The sequence below is a fragment of the Mauremys mutica genome, chromosome 3 (genome assembly GCF_020497125.1).
Source record: "Mauremys mutica isolate MM-2020 ecotype Southern chromosome 3, ASM2049712v1, whole genome shotgun sequence".
NCBI classification, from domain to species: Eukaryota; Metazoa; Chordata; order Testudines; family Geoemydidae; genus Mauremys; species Mauremys mutica.
Genome location: NC_059074.1, coordinates 184,350,647 through 184,369,128, shown reverse-complemented (window position 1 = coordinate 184,369,128; position 18,482 = coordinate 184,350,647).

Sequence of the window (18,482 nt, the reverse complement as noted above, 5' to 3'; positions counted from 1 at the left end):
CTTGTTTTCTTTGAATGGGTCCAACTTGCCGAATGAGCCAGATCGCTCTGTATCACTGCCCTCTCCTCATCAGTAATTACCACTCTGCCAGCATTTTGTCACCCACCAATCTTGGCAGCAGTGATTGTGATCAAGTCATTGATAAAAATTATTTAAAAAAAATACGTCCTTGAGAGCTTCTTCAGACCCTTAGTACCCAGCACCTGCTCCCCGCAGCACAGTGAGAAAAGGCCACCCAGCGCTGTTGGTACATAGGGGATAAGCACAGAACAAAGACAGCTGTGATGTCCATAGGCTCTGAACAACATGTGGGAGTCAGCAGCTTACAAATGCACTAGAGACCTGTAGTGTAGACAGGTCCCAACTCTGTCTTGGTTTCCCACCCTGTATAATGGGGAGAACAAACTGTGATGGAGTAGGGACTGTCTGTGTGGGGGATGGAAGAACCCGTGAGGACTTTAGGTGTGGGACAGGTGCTCAGCCTGTAACCTGGGCTAGGCAGGGGGGAGGGGTGTCAGCACCTTTGCCCGGGAAGCTGGACAAAGTAAGGGGCTGGCTGGAGGGAGTTAGGTTAGTTCGGTTTCGGTTTTGAGCTGGGTGGTTGGAATTCAGGGAATCCCAAACTGGGAACTACGCTTCCTGAACCCCCAGAAGGACTTGATTGAGGGGTCCTGGTTGTGCCTCCAAGCTGTGCTGTAACCTGCATTCTTGTTGTCCAATAAACCTTCTGTTTTACTGGCTGGCTGAAAGTGACTGTGAGTCCCAGGAAGAGGGGTGCAACGCCAGACTCCGCCATACTCGGTGACTTCTCGTGGCAGTGGTGGGATCTTATTCAAGAAACAAGCTACCCCTTTATTCTCTGAAGAGAATCCTAACCACTTTTCAATACTGCAAAAGTCTGCATATGTTATTTGTCAAAATAACACAATATAATCGGGTCAGTTTCAATTATTCTGGTAATTTATTTCAAAATATCTCCCAGCAAGTATGTCTGTAACAATGCGGACCAAAAAAAAAGTTTCTTGTAATTTTTTTATAAATATATTCCTTACTAGGCGTATTGCACAAAACTTTGAGTAGTTCATTTAAATTACAATACAAAACTGTATTTCATGCACCCATCAGAAGCAATGCAAAGGCTTGGGAGTGTCAGGGATAATGGAGGAACTGAGGGAGAGGGAAGGAGCCTGGAGTGACCCTGGAGGGTTCTTGGGTGTGGGTGGAAGAAGTGTGGAACAGGTTTTGGGGGGGGGGCAGGATTGTTAGGGAGTTGCGGAGCCTTCCCCATCCAGCCCCTGGCTGATCCCAAGCCTCTCCCATTCAGTCAGGCACATCTCCCCCTGTCTCCGCACACACACCCCTAGCCTGATGAGTCCCTGCAGCCTCCTTCCCATGTGGCCATGCAGCCCCACTCCCATTCAGCCCCTGGCTCAGTGCTGTCACACTAGCTCCTGAGCCCATGCCCCAATCTGTCGTTCTGCCCCCCACTAGCCCTTCAGAACCCGTCTGTATCACACCACCCCCACAGAAGCCATGTGCTCCCCACTCTGTCCTAACCTGACTCTGTGAACAAGGTTCTGTGATGAACCTCTACACTTGGAGAAATTCTGTGCCACTGCACGCACACAGAATTTTTTTCCCCCACAGAAAATATCGTGTCCCAGAAGTGATGGCATTCCACCTTTTTCCCACCGGAGGCCACTATGGCACTAGACCAGCCTGCTGAATTCATGTTGTTGGCTGTTCTGGCACCACAGTGGCCTCAGGTGGGAAAAAGGAAGAACTGCAGACTAACCCTATTCATCTCCCCCCTAATGTTCAGTATAGGATTGTAATTTTTTGAAAAATGAAGCTGCAGTTAGCCTCTTAGAATTGGTGCTTGGAAACATTTCCCATGTCAGCGTCAGCTAAAAGCCATTGGGAGTCTCTATTGATCCTTTGGACGCAATCTGTTCCTGAAAATTACAAACAAGGAGAATGTTCTTCCTGAGCAGTGCTTGCGATAAACTTATCCTGAAAACTTCACATTAAAGCCATCTGGACAAAAAAGAGATTGTTTTGCATACAAAAGTTGGGTCTTTCCTTGTAAAATGTAAAATGGGCCTAGGGTGTGCAGTTCCAAAGACTTCAGCGTGGCCCTAGAGGCCTTCAAGCTGTGTAAGCTGGCGTCCGTTGGTGTGGCCAGAAGCGCCCTCCCTTCACATGGCAAGTCTTGAATTCTTTGCTGCGCAGCTGGAGGGAGACCTGAGGCTTGCAGCCATAAGCAGCAGCTCATACCTAACGCCAACACCGTAGTCCATGCAGCTGAGATAGCCGCGTCCAGAGCCACCTGCAGAGACTCCTTTGCCACTGCCCTGCCCTCCTGGAAGCCCAATGGCTTTAAGGCGACGAAAACATGAACAATTTGTCACAAGCACCAACCAGTGAGAACTTTCTCTTTTTTTCTCATTTTCACTAAGCGATCTTCCCCAATTGCTCAGAACAGATTGCTTTATAATGGAGGGTCTCCAAGGCATTTGTCACCCGCCATGATCAGTGATGAGTTTTGCTTTGGTTTCAATTTTTCACAAACCTCTCTCTTCCAAAGGACTAGGACCGAACCCGAATAGCTTTAAAAGGAAAATTGGAGGAGAATTTTTGTCACAGGCCGTGACCAGCAATGATTTCCCTTTTGCTATTGGCTTTTAAGAGCTTTGTTTGTGAGAAAGGTGAAAAATGAAACGTAATTTTCTGTTTTTCTCGGTCAGTCATCTTCCTTTTAAAAATAATTCTGTACGTTTCCTGGCCTTTTCCTTATCATGGAATTACAGGGTTTTGAGGAGCTTGTCTTTTTTTCATGCTTTCATTACTACGGCTAAATGTTCCGTAATACAGCTAGCGTGAGCGAAGGACTCCGCTGAGGCTCATGAATGATGAAAACTAACCCCTCTGTGTGAAATCATGGCCCCAGTGAAGTGGATTTAAAAACTCGCCCTTTGGCTCATTTCCTGCCCCCAAATTCTCTGCCCCCTCCTCCCGTGTCTCTCCCCTTTTCGGGGACCTGCTCTCTACCGAGAGTCACCAGGAGGGAAACCGAAATTCTTCCGGAGGAGCGTATCATGAGAAATTTGTCTCTAGCCTCGATCACGAATGAATTTCGAAGTCCGACTGAGTTGGGTCTTCACCCACGAACGCTGTCGCCAATAACTCATTGTCGCGTTTCTCAGTTTTGTCATTTTCGTGAAGCAATCGCTACCAAACCACCAGGAGAGCTTTTTCATGGCTTTTAGATGAAGATTCCATGAGAAATTTGTCACTAGGCGAGATCAAGAATGAATTGCTCAAGTTTTTGGTCTTCCAAACGGCTATGGCATTCGAAGGACGAGTCCATGAACAATTTTGTTCTTAGCACGGCTCAGGAAAGAATTTCTCTTTTTTAACATTTTCCACGAAACGATCGCTACCAACCAGCAGGAGGGAAACGGAAAGGCTTTTAGAGGATGATTCCATGAGAAGTCTAGCACTAGCGTTATACAGCAATTGAACGGTCATTTTAACAAGTTTCACGACCCGATCTCCAGCAGACCAGCAGGGGAGAAGCCTAATGGCTTTGATTGTTTGGATATGGTGAGTCTAGTTCCAGCCCTCCTTCGCAGAAGCCCTGAAACAGGCTGAGCTGAAAGACATGACTTCACCCAATTTGTCGGGCTAATAGCCTGGAACAGACACGGTTCTAACAACACTGCAGACAATAAACTTTAAGACCTTTTTCCTGAAACAGCATTAACCTTTTTAAAAGTAATTTTGTGCTTTTCTAGTTCCGTTATCCTCCTTTTAAAAAGAATCCTGTACGTTTCCTGGCCTTTTTCTTACCATGGAATTACAGCTTGTCTTGTTTCACGCGTTCATTGCATATTCCCAATATGGTCCGTACTACAGATAGCGTGAGCTAAGGACACCGATGAGGCTAAAGGGATGATGAAAACTAACCCCTCTGTGTGAAAACATGGCTCCAGTGAAGTCGATGTCAAAATTCGGCCTTTGGCTTATTTCCTACCTCCAAATTTTCTGGTTTCTCTCTCCCTTTTTGGGACCTGCTCTCTACCGAGCGTCACCAGGAGGGGAACTCGAAAACTTTCGCAGGAGCATACCATGAGACATTTGTCTCTAGCCCGGATCAGGAATGAATTTCGAAGTCTGAGTGGGTGAATACGCTTGCCACGGGACTCATTTGCGCTTTTCTCAGTGTGGTCATTTTCGTGAAGCGATCGCTAACAAACCACCAGGAGAGATTTCTCATGGCTTTTACATGAAGACTCCACGAGTCACTAGCACTGATGAGGCATGAATTTCGCATTTGGTAATTTTATCACACCAAACCAGCTCTACCAAACCAGCAGCAGCTAATCCTAACGAGTGTTAGAGTAACATTCCGTGAGACGTCTGTCACTAGCCAGGTGGTGGGGCTGAGCTGGGCTAGATGGAAAATCTGGGGGAATACGTCAGAGGTGGGAGAGCGGAGACGGGCAGTGTGCGGCTGCTGTCTCCTCTGCATGCGGCCGCCCCTTCCACCGCTTGCAGCCCTTGAGAGCTGCCTAGCAAGTGGCCCTGCTCCGGGATCAGCAGAGCCGTTGGGAAGCACAGGCCAAAGTGGGTCAGTCCAGGGTTGCTGTGTGGCAGACTTGGACCTTCCACCTGCCCTGGGCAGTGAACCCCAATGTGTGGCGATATGGCCTGTGGTATTCTTTTGGGCACCCCCAGCTCCTTGCTCGGGCTCACTTCTGCACTGCTGCTGGCGTAGGGCTGCCAGGTCTCCGCTGGAAAACAGTACCTGCAGTGTCCGATCAGTAGTACTGGTAATCAGTAATCACTGCTGCCAAGATTGGTGGGTTCAAAATCCTGGCAGAGTGGTAATTACTGATGAGGAGAGGGCAGTGATACAGAGCGTTCTGGCTCATTCGGCAAGTTGGACCCATTAGAACTCAGCAGATTTCCCCAGGATGGGTCACTATGTGGCACAGCTGGCTCTGTTCACAGCTGGCAGGCCAGGGAGGGGGTTTACCGGCTCTACCAGCTGCTGCTGCACCAGACAGGTAAGGAACCCAGCTGGGAAGTGGCACCCGATAGAAGAGACAGAGAGCGATGGTTTCAGGAGGCGATTCACCCCTGGGAGTGTGTGACCAGAGCAAAGGACTTTGCAGTAACAGGGTCCCCCGGGGGATTGCAGGAGCAGTCCCAGGGGCGGAGGAGTCTGCAGCTCGACCCTGGCAGAGAGGGGGTGACCTGAAAAAGGGCTGGTGCACAAGGGGTCTCCCTGGAACCGGTGGGAAACTGAGAGCCCAGGCGGGCGAGTGGCCAGCAGGAAGATGTATGCTAAGCGCCTTAAGAAAGACCTGGTGGAGCTGTGCAAGCAGAGGGGGCTGCGCATTGGGAGATCCACCAAAGAACAGCTAATTACCCAGCTGGAGGAGAAGGATCGCTTGGGTGACCCGAGCTTGGTCCCTGAGGGAAGCCACCCAGCGGACGCAGCGTGGGCCCCGGGGCCTGACATGGCTGGGAGGGGCCAGACGGCTGCCGAGGACACCCCGAGACCCTGCCCACCTATACCTAGGGGAGGGGTTGGGGGAAGCCCAGTGAATGGCACCCTGACCCCGCGGCCAGCAGGGGATCATCCCGGCGGAGCTCCCCGTCCCTGGAACGGATATGGATGGAACATGACAGGGAGCTGAGACGGGAAGAGCTCGAGTTAAGGAGGCAAGAACTGAAGGAGTGGGTGAACAAGCGTAAACACGAGGCGAACCAGCGCCAGTGTGAGCTGGAGGAGAAGGAGAACCAGCCTAAGCATAAGCTGGAACTGGCCTGCAGTGAATGAGGGGGACCCAAGCCTACAAAGAGCTTTGATAAGTACCTCCTGGCCAGGCGAAAGGATGGGGGGGACATAGATACGTTCCTGACGGCCTTTAAGAATGCCTGCGAGCTGCACAGGGTTGACCCTGCAGACAGGATCCCGTTTCTCACCCCCTTACTGGACTCCACAGCCATGGAGGTGTACAGCCGAATGAAAGGGACGGAGGCAGGGGACTATGAACTGTTCAAAAAGGCCCTGCTCCGCAAGTTTGGGCTGATTCCTGAGATGTACCGGAAAAGGTTCCAGAGTCAGCGTAAAACCCATGAGGTCACATACCTACAACTGGTCAACCGGGCGAAGGGGTATGCCTGCAAGTGGACAGCTGGGACCCAAACTAAAGAGGACCTGCTTGACCTATTCATGCTGGAGCACCTGTACGAGCAGTGCCCATCCGACCTGAGGCTGTGGTTGATGGACCAGAAGCCGGAGAACCCACAGCACGCAGGCCTGCTGGCCGACCAATTTGTGGACAGTTGGGCAGGGGCTAACAGGGAGGAGTCTCAAAGAAGCAGGCCTGCCTCAACGCAGAGAGAAAGTCACCATGGGACCTCCCAGCGGGGGCCTATGGAGAACCACCAAAGGGGAACATCCAGCCTCTCGAGGGGACCCAAAGAGACATGGGCTGCTATCACTGTGGCCAACGAGGCCACATACGGGCCCAATGCCCCAAGCTCAGGGACAGACCGAGCAGACCCAACCCACAGAGGGTTGACTGAGTAAGGACCCAGTCAGATGAGGGGCAACAATCCCAGGAAAAGGGGGCTGGCAGCGTACCACCTGTGAAGGAGGGAAGAGGTCCCCAGGTCAGCTCCTCTGGGGGGCTGGATGCGCCAGACTCCGGGTTTTTGGTTTACAGGGTGGGCGCGGGGCTGCCCCTCCAGAGAGAGTGCCTTGTTCCCCTGGAGGTAGATGGGAGGAAGGTCACTGAGTACTGGCCCACGGGCGCAGAGGTGACGCTGGCCTGGCCCGAGGTGGTGGCCTCAGATCGGATGGTGCCCGACACCTACCTGACCCAGATGGGCATGGGCGGGACCCCATTCTAGGTGCCCGTGGTGAGGGTACACTTGAAGTGGGAGGGGGCCAAGGAGGGCCCCAAGAACGTGGGGGTACACCCACATTTGCCCACGGAGGTGTTAAGGGGGGGGACCCTCGAGTACTGGCCAAGTAACGCCCAGGGTGCCCTGGTCGTGACCCATAGTCGAAATCGGTGAAGGGCACTGCGCCCCGACAACGGGGAAGGTACTTTGCCCCAGGCACAGGACCCTAACCTGGTGGGGAGGGAATGCCCAGGGACATGGCTCAGAGAGGCTGCAGCCTCAGACCCAGCCAGCGAGAGAGAGCAGGTCCACTTCCCTGTCTCAGCTGCTGAGTTCCAGGCCGAGTTGCAGAAAGATCCCTCCTTGCTTCCGCAGGAGGACCGGGCTGACCTCAGTACCAGTACAAACCATGAGGAGAGGTTGCAAGGAGAGGTTCCTGTGGGAGAAGGGGTTCCTGTACTGAGAATGGGCTCCCCCAGGGGAAGTAGAGGCATGGAGGATCAGGAGGCAACTGGTGGTTCCCCAAAAGTATTGCCATGTACCTGGCCCATGTCATCCCTCTCGCAGGGCACCAAGGGATCCAGCGCACCAGGCCGAGGCTGCTAGAGAACTTTTACTGGCCTGGGGTACCCATGTCCGACAGTACTGCCAATCCTGTGACCCCAGCCAGAGGGTGGGGAAGGCCCGGGACAAGGCGTGTGGCGGGAAAGCGGCTTTGAAGCCTTTACCCATCATAGAAGAACTTTTCCAGAAGGTGGCCATGGACATAGTGGGACCTCTCAGCAAGACGACCCGGTCGGAAATACATCTGGGAACTGCCACCTGTTGTGCCAAGACTACGCCAGCATCCTGTCTTGTTGAGCCAGACATACCCGTCTGCTCCAACACAGACCCAGGGTCTGAACCACATGCCCCAAAGCTGCAGACTTAACCTGAAAGCAATTTACAGAAGTGTTCCTGTCTTTAACACTCAGAAGACTCCCAATGGGGTCCAAACCCCAAAAAAAATCCATTTTACCCCATATAACGCTTATACAGGGTAAACTCATAAATTGTTCACCCTCTATAACACTGATAGATATGCCCAGCTGTTTGCCCCCGCCCCAGGTATTAATGCATACTCTGGGTTAATTAATAAGCAAAAAGGTAGGTACAGAAGCAAAAAGGAGGTACAGCTACTCTCCCAGGTCAGGTAGTGGGGAACTGAAGCAGGAGGTTAGAGGGAGGAAGCGGGAGGCATAGCTGTTCTCCCAGGGTCGGGGGTGTGTGTGGGGGTGACTAAGGCAGAACACAGGAGGTACAATGTGTTCTCCCAGGGCCAGGATGTGGGTGACTGGGGCAGGATGTGGGAGGGAGAGCCGAGATCCAGGAGCGGGCAACAAAGGAAGCTGGGAAGGGGTCTCGGAAGTGACCTGGCCACACGCCCTGCTCCTCAAATGTTTTGCACTTCAGGCTCCCTCCCCCGGGTGCAGCCCACCGGTACCTCTCTCTGACTGAGCGGGGCAGTTCCGTAGTGCTGCTCCAGCAGCAGCTGCTCTTCCTGCCCGATTGTGGAGGGTTACTCCAGTACTACTGATCGGACACTGCAGGTACCGTTTTCCAGCGGAGACCTGGCAGCCCTACGCCAGCAGCAGTGTAGAAGTGAGCCCGAGCAAGGAGCTGAGGGTGCCAAAAGAATACCACAGGCCATATCGCCACACATTGGGGTTCACTGCCCAGGGCAGGTGGAAGGTCCAAGTCTGCCACACAGCAACCCCGGACTGACCCACTCTGGCCTGTGCTTCCCAACGGCTCTGCTGATCCCGGAGCAGGGCCACTTGCTAGGCAGCTCTCAAGGGCTGCAAGCGGTGGAAGGGGCGGCCGCACGCAGGGGAGACAGCTGCCGCACACTGCCCGGCTCCGCTCTCCCACCTCTGACGTATTCCCCCAGATTTTCCATCTAGCCCAGCTCAGCCCCACCACCTGGCTAGTGACAGACGTCTCACGGAATGTTACTCTAACACTCGTTAGGATTAGCTGCTGCTGGTTTGGTAGAGCTGGTTTGGTGTGATAAAATTACCAAATGCGAAATTCATGCCTCATCAGTGCTAGTGACTCATGGAGTCTTCATGTAAAAGCCATGAGAAATCTCTCCTGGTGGTTTGTTAGCGATCGCTTCACGAAAATGACCACACTGAGAAAAGCGAAATGAGTCCCGTGGCAAGCGTATTCACCCACTCAGACTTCGAAATTCATTCCTGATCCGGGCTAGAGACAAATGTCTCATGGTATGCTCCTGCGAAAGTTTTCGAGTTCCCCTCCTGGTGACGCTCGGTAGAGAGCAGGTCCCAAAAAGGGAGAGAGAAACCAGAAAATTTGGAGGTAGGAAATAAGCCAAAGGCCGAATTTTGACATCGACTTCACTGGAGCCATGTTTTCACACAGAGGGGTTAGTTTTCATCATCCCTTTAGCCTCATCGGTGTCCTTAGCTCACGCAATCTGTAGTACGGAACATATTGGGAAAATGCAATGAACGCGTGAAACAAGACAAGCTGTAATTCCATGGTAAGAAAAAGGCCAGGAAACTTACAGGACTCTTTTTAAAAGGAGGATAACGGAACTAGAAAAGCACAAAATTACTTTTCAAAAGGTTAATGCTGTTTCAGGAAAAAGGTCTTAAAGTTTATTGTCTGCAGTGTTGTTAGAACCGTGTCTGTTCCAGGCTATTAGCCCGACAAATTGGGTGAAGTCATGTCTTTCAGCTCAGCCTGTTTCAGGGCTTCTGCGAAGGAGGGCTGGAACTAGACTCACCATATCCAAACAATCAAAGCCATTAGGCTTCTCCCCTGCTGGTCTGCTGGAGATCGGGTCGTGAAACTTGTTAAAATGACCGTTCAATTGCTGTATAACGCTAGTGCTAGACTTCGCATGGAATCATCCTCTAAAAGCCTTTCCGTTTCCCTCCTGCTGGTTGGTAGCGATCGTTTCGTGGAAAATGTTAAAAAAGAGAAATTCTTTCCTGAGCCGTGCTAAGTACAAAATTGTTCATGGACTCGTCCTTCGAATGCCATAGCCGTTTGGAAGACCAAAAACTTGAGCAATTCATTCTTGATCTCGCCTAGTGACAAATTTCTCATGGAATCTTCATCTAAAAGCCATGAAAAAGCTCTCCTGGTGGTTTGGTAGCGATTGCTTCACGAAAATGACAAAACTGAGAAACGCGACAATGAGTTATTGGCGACAGCGTTCGTGGGTGAAGACCCAACTCAGTCGGACTTCGAAATTCATTCGTGATCGAGGCTAGAGACAAATTTCTCATGATACGCTCCTCCGGAAGAATTTCGGTTTCCTTCCTGGTGACTCCCGGTAGAGAGCAGGTCCCCGAAAAGGGGAGAGACACGGGGGGAGGGGGCAGAGAATTTGGGGGCAGGAAATGAGCCAAAGGGCGAGTTTTTAAATCCACTTCACTGGGGCCATGATTTCACACAGAGGGGTTAGTTTTCATCATTCATGAGCCTCAGCGGAGTCCTTCGCTCACGCTAGCTGTATTACGGAACATTTAGCCTTAGTAATGAAAGCATGAAAAAAAGACAAGCTCCTCAAAACCCTGTAATTCCATGATAAGGAAAAGGCCAGGAAACGTACAGAATTATTTTTAAAAGGAAGATGACTGACCGAGAAAAACAGAAAATTACGTTTCATTTTTCACCTTTCTCACAAACAAAGCTCTTAAAAGCCAATAGCAAAAGGGAAATCATTGCTGGTCACGGCCTGTGACAAAAATTCTCCTCCAATTTTCCTTTTAAAGCTATTCGGGTTCGGTCCTAGTCCTTTGGAAGAGAGAGGTTTGTGAAAAATTGGAAACAGAGCAAAACTCATTACGGTTGAACAAGTGTCATGGAAACCTATTTCAAATCACTTCGGATTCTGTCCTGAGCAATAGGGCTAGGTCGCTTTGTGACAAGGAGAATGTAATTACTGATCAGGGCTCAGTAGTGGAAAATTGAAACCAAAGCAAAACTCATCACTGATCATGGCGGGTGACAAATGCCTTGGAGACCCTCCAGTATAAAGCAATCTGTTCTGAGCAATTGGGGAAGATCGCTTAATGAAAATGAGAAAAAAAGAGAAAGTTCTCACTGGTTGGTGCTTGTGACAAATTGTTCATGTTTTCGTCGCCTTAAAGCCATTGGGCTTCCAGGAGGGCAGGGCAGTGGCAAAGGAGTCTCTGCAGGTGGCTCTGGACGCGGCTATCTCAGCTGCATGGACTACGGTGTTGGCGTTAGGTATGAGCTGCTGCTTATGGCTGCAAGCCTCAGGTCTCCCTCCCGCTGCGCAGCAAAGAATTCAAGACTTGCCATGTGAAGGGAGGGCGCTTCTGGCCACACCAACGGACGCCAGCTTACACAGCTTGAAGGCCTCAAGGGCCACGCTGAAGTCTTTGGAACTGCACACCCTATGCCCATTTTACATTTTACAAGGAAAGACCCAACTTTTGTATGCAAAACAATCTCTTTTTTGTCCAGATGGCTTTACTGTGAAGTTTTCAGGATAAGTTTATCGCAAGCACTGCTCAGGAAGAACATTCTCCTTGTTTGTAATTTTCAGGAACAGATTGCGTCCAAAGGATCAATAGAGACTCCCAATGGCTTTTAGCTGACGCTGACATGGGAAATGTTTCCAAGCACCAATTCTAAGAGGCTAACTGCAGCTTCATTTTTCAAAAAATTACAATCCTATACTGAACATTAGGGGGGAGATGGATAGGCTTAGTCTGCAGTTCTTCCTTTTTCCCACCTGAGGCCACTGTGGTGCCAGAACAGCCAACAACATCAATTCAGCAGGCTGGTCTAGTGCCATAGTGGCCTCCGGTGGGAAAAAGGTGGAATGCCATCACTTCTGGGACACGATATTTTCGGTGGGGAAAAAAAATTCTGTGTGCGTGCAGTGGCACAGAATTTCTCCAAGTGTAGAGGTTCATCACAGAACCTTGTTCACAGAGTCAGGTTAGGACAGAGTGGGGAGCACATGGCTTCTGTGGGGGTGGGGTGTTACAGACGGGTTCTGAAGGGCTAGTGGGGGGCAGAACGACAGATTGGGGCATGGGCTCAGGAGCTAGTGTGACTGGATGGGGAGGCTCCGCAACTCCCTAACAATCCTGCCCCCCCAAAAAAAACCTGTTCCACACTTCTTTCACCCACACCCAAGAACCCTCCAGGGTCACTCCAGGCTCCTTTCCTCTCCCTCAGTTCCTCCATTATCCCTGACACTCCCAAGCCTTTGCATTGCTTCTGATGGGTGCATGAAATACAGTTTTGTATTGTAATTTAAATGAACTACTCAAAGTTTTGTGCAATACGCCTAGTAAGGAATATATTTATAAAAATCCATTGGAGAGTGTCACTAGGAGCAGTGCATAATATGAGGTGTCCTATCCCATTTTTTTGGTCCGCATTGTTACAGACATACTTGCTGGGAGATATTTTGAAATAAATTACCAGAATAATTGAAACTGACCCGATTATATTGTGTTATTTTGACAAATAACATATGTAGACTTTTGCAGTATTGAAAAGTGGTTAGGATTCTCTTCAGAGAATAAAGGGGTAGCTTGTTTCTTGAATAAGATCCCACCACTGCCACGAGAAGTCACCGAGTATGGGGGAGTCCGGCGTTGCACCCCTCTTCCTGGGACTCACAGTCACTTTCAGCCAGCCAGTAAAACAGAAGGTTTATTGGACAACAAGAATGCAGGTTACAGCACAGTTTGGAGGCACAACCAGGACCCCTCAATCAAGTCCTTCTGGGGGTTCAGGAAGCGTAGTTCCCAGTTTGGGATTCCCTGTATTCCAACCACCCAGCTCAAAACCGAAACTGAACTAACCTAACTCCCTCCAGCCAGCCCCTTACTTTGTCCAGCTTCCCGGGCAAAGGTGCTGACACCCCTCCCCCCTGCCTAGCTCAGGTTACAGGCTGAGCACCTGTCCCACACCTAAAGTCCTCACGGGTTCTTCCATCCCCCACACAGACAGTCCCTACTCCATCACAGTTTGTTCTCCCCATTGTACAGGGTGGGAAACCAAGACAGAGTTGGGAACCTGTCTACGCTACAGGTCTCTAGTGCATTTGTAAGCTGCTGACTCCCACATGTTGTTCAGAGCCTATGGACATCACAGCTGTCTTTGTTCTGTGCTTATCCCCTATGTACCAACAGCGCTGGGTGGCCTTTTCTCACTGTGCTGCGGGGAGCAGGTGCTGGGTACTAAGGGTCTGAAGAAGCTCTCAAGGACGTATTTTTTTTAAATAATTTTTATCAATGACTTGATCACAATCACTGCTGCCAAGATTGGTGGGTGACAAAATGCTGGCAGAGTGGTAATTACTGATGAGGAGAGGGCAGTGATACAGAGCGATCTGGCTCATTCGGCAAGTTGGACCCATTCAAAGAAAACAAGTTTGACCCGAGCCAAATGCAAGGTCCTATACCTAGCAACAAGGCATGCCGGCCACACCTACAGAATGGGGCAGTGTATCCAGGAAAGCAGTGACTCCAAAAAGAATTTAGGGGCCACAGTGGAGAAGCCACTCAACATGAGCCCCCATGAACAGGGCTAAAGCCATCATTAGGTGTACGAGCAGAGCCGTGAGGAGGATAGGGAGGTGACACAGCATCAGTGTGACTGCTATTGGAATACGGCATCCGGCTTTGGTGTCCTCAATTGAGAAATAGGAGCTGGGGCAGCAGAGCCACCAAATGTTCCAAGGGTTGGAGAAAAATGCCTTCTAGTGAGCTATTGAAAAATCTCAACCTGTTTAGCTTATCAAAAGAAGATTGAAAGGTGACTGCATTGAAATGTTGAAGTGCCTTAATGGAGAGAAAATATTGGGTATTAAAGGGTTCTTAAATCTAGCAGAGAAAAGTATAACAAGACCCAATGGCAGGTGAAAAGAGACAAATTCATATTACAAATGAGGCACAACTATTCAACAGCGAGGATGATTCACCACAGGAACAAGCTACCAAGGAAAGTGGTGGATTCTCCATCTCTTAATGTCATTTAATGAAGACTAGATGCCTTTGTGGAATGCGTTTGCCCAAAAAGTAGCTAGTGTGGTATGCAGGAAGCCTGTGATATGCAGGGGGTTAGAATAGATACTCTACAGGACTCTTCTGGCCATAAAGTCTAGTAATTCTGGAAAAACTGAGTGTAGCATTGGGAGCAGCCTCTGATGTTTGCCGTCTAGCCGGCTTGCTTCCTAGAGTGAACACTCATTGAGTGGGGTGATCCACGGGGAGTAGCTCAAACCTTGAAAGTGTCTGGCCAGCGTCAGGACATTAGCACTTCAGGGGAGGGGTGGGTGTGGCAGTGACATCACAAAGGCCTTTTGCAGGACCTCAGGCTATTGGTCAAAGGTGGTGGGGAGGTGGTGACCTCACAGAGAGCTGCTGACAGCAGCTAGGAAGGACAGGGACGCAGGGCCAGGGAAACCTTGGTGACCCCTGTGGCTTTGCTTCAGCAAGTCTCCTTCTTGAGGTCTCTCTTTGAGGATTTGAAGAGTATTAGGGTTCACGTACGTCTTTCCTTTTACTGATGTTACTAGAAACAAGCCGTCCCTATTTAGAAGGTAAAAGCCTCTGAGAGGTTTGGAACCTGTTCAGTCTGAGCCATCTGGTGCCAGCTAAATTCTAGGCATGGAAAACACTAGTTTAAGGTGGCAGAATTCTATTTCCCACCTAGGATTTTGTCCCTAAGAATGACTGGGGACATTAGGGTTTTGGGGGTTTTTTTGGTCTTTTTGTTTTACCTTTTCCTCCATCCCTCCTAGCTTTCTCTTCATCTCTTACTTCTTTTGTCTTTTCCCCTGTTCTCCTTCCGCCACCAGGAGGAGGTGTGTGTGTCTGTGTGCTGCAGGGGGTGCTCTGCATCTCGCATTGTGGGAGGGCCACCCAAAAATGTGGGGCTGAAATAGTGCTCGGACAGTGATCCCCACCGGTGACCTGGGCCATCCTTTGGGCTCTCTGGTGAGAACCCTCAGCCTTTCGCCCCTGAGTCTTTACCCTGATTGGCTGAGCAGGAGGTTATTGACAGGGAAGAGACTCAGGTCCTTGTTGTTCTCTTTTAAGACCAATCAGTCATAACCAGTCATATGGTTGATGAATTTTGCTGCTTCTCTGCATTAATTGTCTCTGAGCAGTTCATGAACTGTTGTTGGTCTGGAGCTCATTTGAGAGCACTTTATTCAGGTCATTCAGTGCATGAAATTCAAGATCTGATGGGTAGTTTGAAAGTCAGGACTCTTGGGTCTTATTCCCAACTCTGCCACTGACTGGCTGTGTGACGACTTAAGACAAGTCCTTTCTCAGCCTAAGCTTCTCCCCCTTCCAAGTAGGGATAAGAAGCCGCTCCCACCTACCTCATGGTGGGTGGAGGATGGGGAATCCATTGGAGAGTGTCACTAGGAGCAGTGCATAATATGAGGTGTCCTATCCCATTTACTCAGATCAGGCTGCCTTCACCCCAGACTCACGCCTGCTCCCCGCTCGCTTCCAGGATGTCCAGACCCCTGAGGATGTTCAGGAAGAAGGCTCTGCAGGTGGTCCCAGAGCCTGAGGGAAGCAGCTGCCGTCTTCTCCAGGAGCAGAGCGGCCCCTCCGTCCCCGCTGGTGGGGAAGGAGCTCCCGGCCGGGCCAGGAGGTGGAAGTGCCCAGCCTTCTGGCAGAGGAAACCCACTCACGGCACAGGGGTGCTGCAGTGAGAGAGGCACTGGGTAGATTGAAATGGAGCTGGACCGGGATGCGGCTGGGCAGGCAGGACCCAGCCCAGAAGGGGAGCCGGACAGGGTGGCTCTGGGGCTCTGGCTCCGGGGCCCCAAGAGCCCAGCCCTGATTCCCAGCAGGAGGCATCGCCCTCCCCAGGGCAGGAGGTGGAGGATCCCTGTCCCAGCACCAGCAGCTTGGGCCGCTCCCCAGGGGACAGCAGCAGCGCCTGGGACTCAGGCAGCAGCAAGGCCGATGGGCGCCGCTGCTTTGTTCCAGTTGAGGGGCCAGGCTGGGCTCAGGGAGGGGTGAGAAGGGGGCTGTGAACACCCTGAGCCCAGGCACTCGACCAGTGCTATGGGGGTGGGTCCCCAGCCCAGGTGTCTGGCCTGAGCCACGTGAACCCCACTGACAGTAGATGCTGCCACTTTGGTCCTTGATGCTCCAATTGGGTGGGGGGAGGGGAAGGCACCTCCTAGGGAGTCCAGGACAGTGTGTGGGGGCCTCTTTGCTATGGGCTCCTGAAGAAGTTGGGGGCCGAAGGCATCCCTGGGGGGGGGAGTGTGGGCCCCAATCTGTCCTGGGCCCTGGGGGTGGGAAGGGGGCACATTGCCCCACCATGCTCCTGTCCTTCCCCCGAGGGGCAGCAGGCGTCACCCTGTCCCCTTCTTTCCCTGGTGCAGGGACCCCCAGGGACTCAGAGAACGAGGAGGAGGAATGTGTGGACGTGGCCACCGAGGAGGCTGCTCTCACCAGCCGGGGTCTCCTCCCCCCACAGACACTGTCCCAGTTCCTGACCTTCTTGTGTAGGAGTTGTGGGTGATTTGGACAATGTTGTGGGTCCCCACTAGCCCCCATTCAGGCCTGAGTCCTGCAGCTGGTGTGGGTGGGGCAGGGGGGGTCCCTGGCTAACTGGCTCGCTCTCCCCTAACCCCAGTCCTGGTGGGTGCAGGATGAGGCCCCGCAGCTCATGTTCCTGCCCGCCATCCACCCCCGCGTGTCTCGCTGCACAGCAGAGAGGGCAGGACACATTGGAGCCGCACTGCTGCAAGGCAGCTGTGGTGGAGAGGACTGTGGTGAGCGAGACATGGCGAGACAGCAGCTGGAGGGAGGACAGAGACCTGAGAGGGGCTGGTGTCTCCCCGGGCCAATGGATGGGGGATGGCTGGTGCTGGAGGGGCAGCTGAGGGCAGGGATTGCTGGGGCTGAAGATTGGGGACAAGAGACGGGGAAATTCTGAGATTGGTCACTAGTGGGCAGGAATCGGAGGAGCGGGAGGCAGGTGGGGTTGCTTTGTGGGGTGCTGGCTGTGTAATCTCCTCACTGAGAAGTGTCAGTGAGGCCCGAATCTCACACGCTCCTTTGTCTCCTTTGGGTCTCAGAGGAGCTCATTGAGGAGCTGCCTGATATCTCTCCACCCAGCGGCGTCTCGCTAACTCCCTGATTGCTGTGGGCAACCTCAGGTACCGAGACCCTCCTGCCCGGTCCCCCTAACACCGGTGCTGCTCAGGCCCAGGGCTGGGAGTCACTGCCCCTCCCGCTCCCAGGTCACCTCCCAAGGGTGGCTCCTGTGGCAGAGGTGGTGGGAAGGTTCACTCTCTCCTGGCTGGGCGGTTCTTTTCACTCCAGTAACATAGCAATGGCTTTGGGGAGAGGATCACTCCCAGGATCGGATACAGGAGGGTCAGCAGGGTCCAGGGAACGGGTGCTATTCCTGCCCTGCCACTGTCTGCCTGGGAAACCCTGGTCTTGTCATTCCCTGGCTCGGTGCCTCAGTTTCCATTCTCGCCAGCCTCTGCCTAGTTCCCTGCAGTTCTGCGGCCGTGTTGATGCCAGTCCCACCCCTGCACTGCACAGTCCTATACCGGCACCTCTCTCTTGCTAGCACCATGATACCTGCCCTTGAGCCAGAGCTGGAGACCCACCTCCTTCAAGCTGCCCTGCATGCCGTCTTCACCCTGGGCACGCAGAAGGGCACCACCCAAGTCCAGGTAGATCATGCTAAAGTCATGGATTGAAGAGCCAGCTGTCATCCTGCCATGAATCCTGGCTAATTGCCTGCAGTGGGATGTGAATGAGAGAGGCCGGGATATGTGTTTGGGGGGCTCACCAGTGCTTCCCAGAGACCTCTCTTCCCATCCTGTGGCAGGTGTAGACCCACTTTCCCTAACTCTGACCCATGGCTTTCCCTTGCTTTGCAGAATCTGCATAGGGTCTTGCCAGACCTCCTGGATGCCATGCTGGGGAACCTGCTGGCAGAGTCCCCAGACACCGACAGGCTCCACTACATCTTGGAGGTGAGCCCGATGAGAGGGGTGGGGGCAATTTTACCTTAACTCTTAGATCCAGTCTGTCCTCCTAGCTGGGTCCCCAATGGCCCGACCTCGGTCAGGGCAGTCAGTGAAATGCAGGGCCAGGCCCTTCCTCCTTGAAGGACAGAGGAAGGAGCTGGGACTTCAAGCCAGAGCTCTGCCTGGTTCTGTTGCACACTAACCACAGGGCCCCTGGCTGGCTTGGGGAGTGAGAGTCTGAACCCCTCCTGTGAGATGCAGAAGATGGTCCTCAGAGAAGAGTCACAGGCTCCTTCCTAGAGACACAGAAGGACCCCAGAGAATCAGCCCTTCTCTCTGACGGGCCCTGAGATTCCTGGGGGGATTGTGCTCACACTCAGTCCCTTCACCCAGCCAAGGATTTGAGAGCCAGGGACGGGTGAAGGGTCTGTTTCCTTCCTGGTGAGCTGTTCAGGAATCAGAAGCTCAGGGAGGATGGGACCAGCCCCGACACCAAACACTGTTCCAGTCTAGAGAGACAATGACAAGT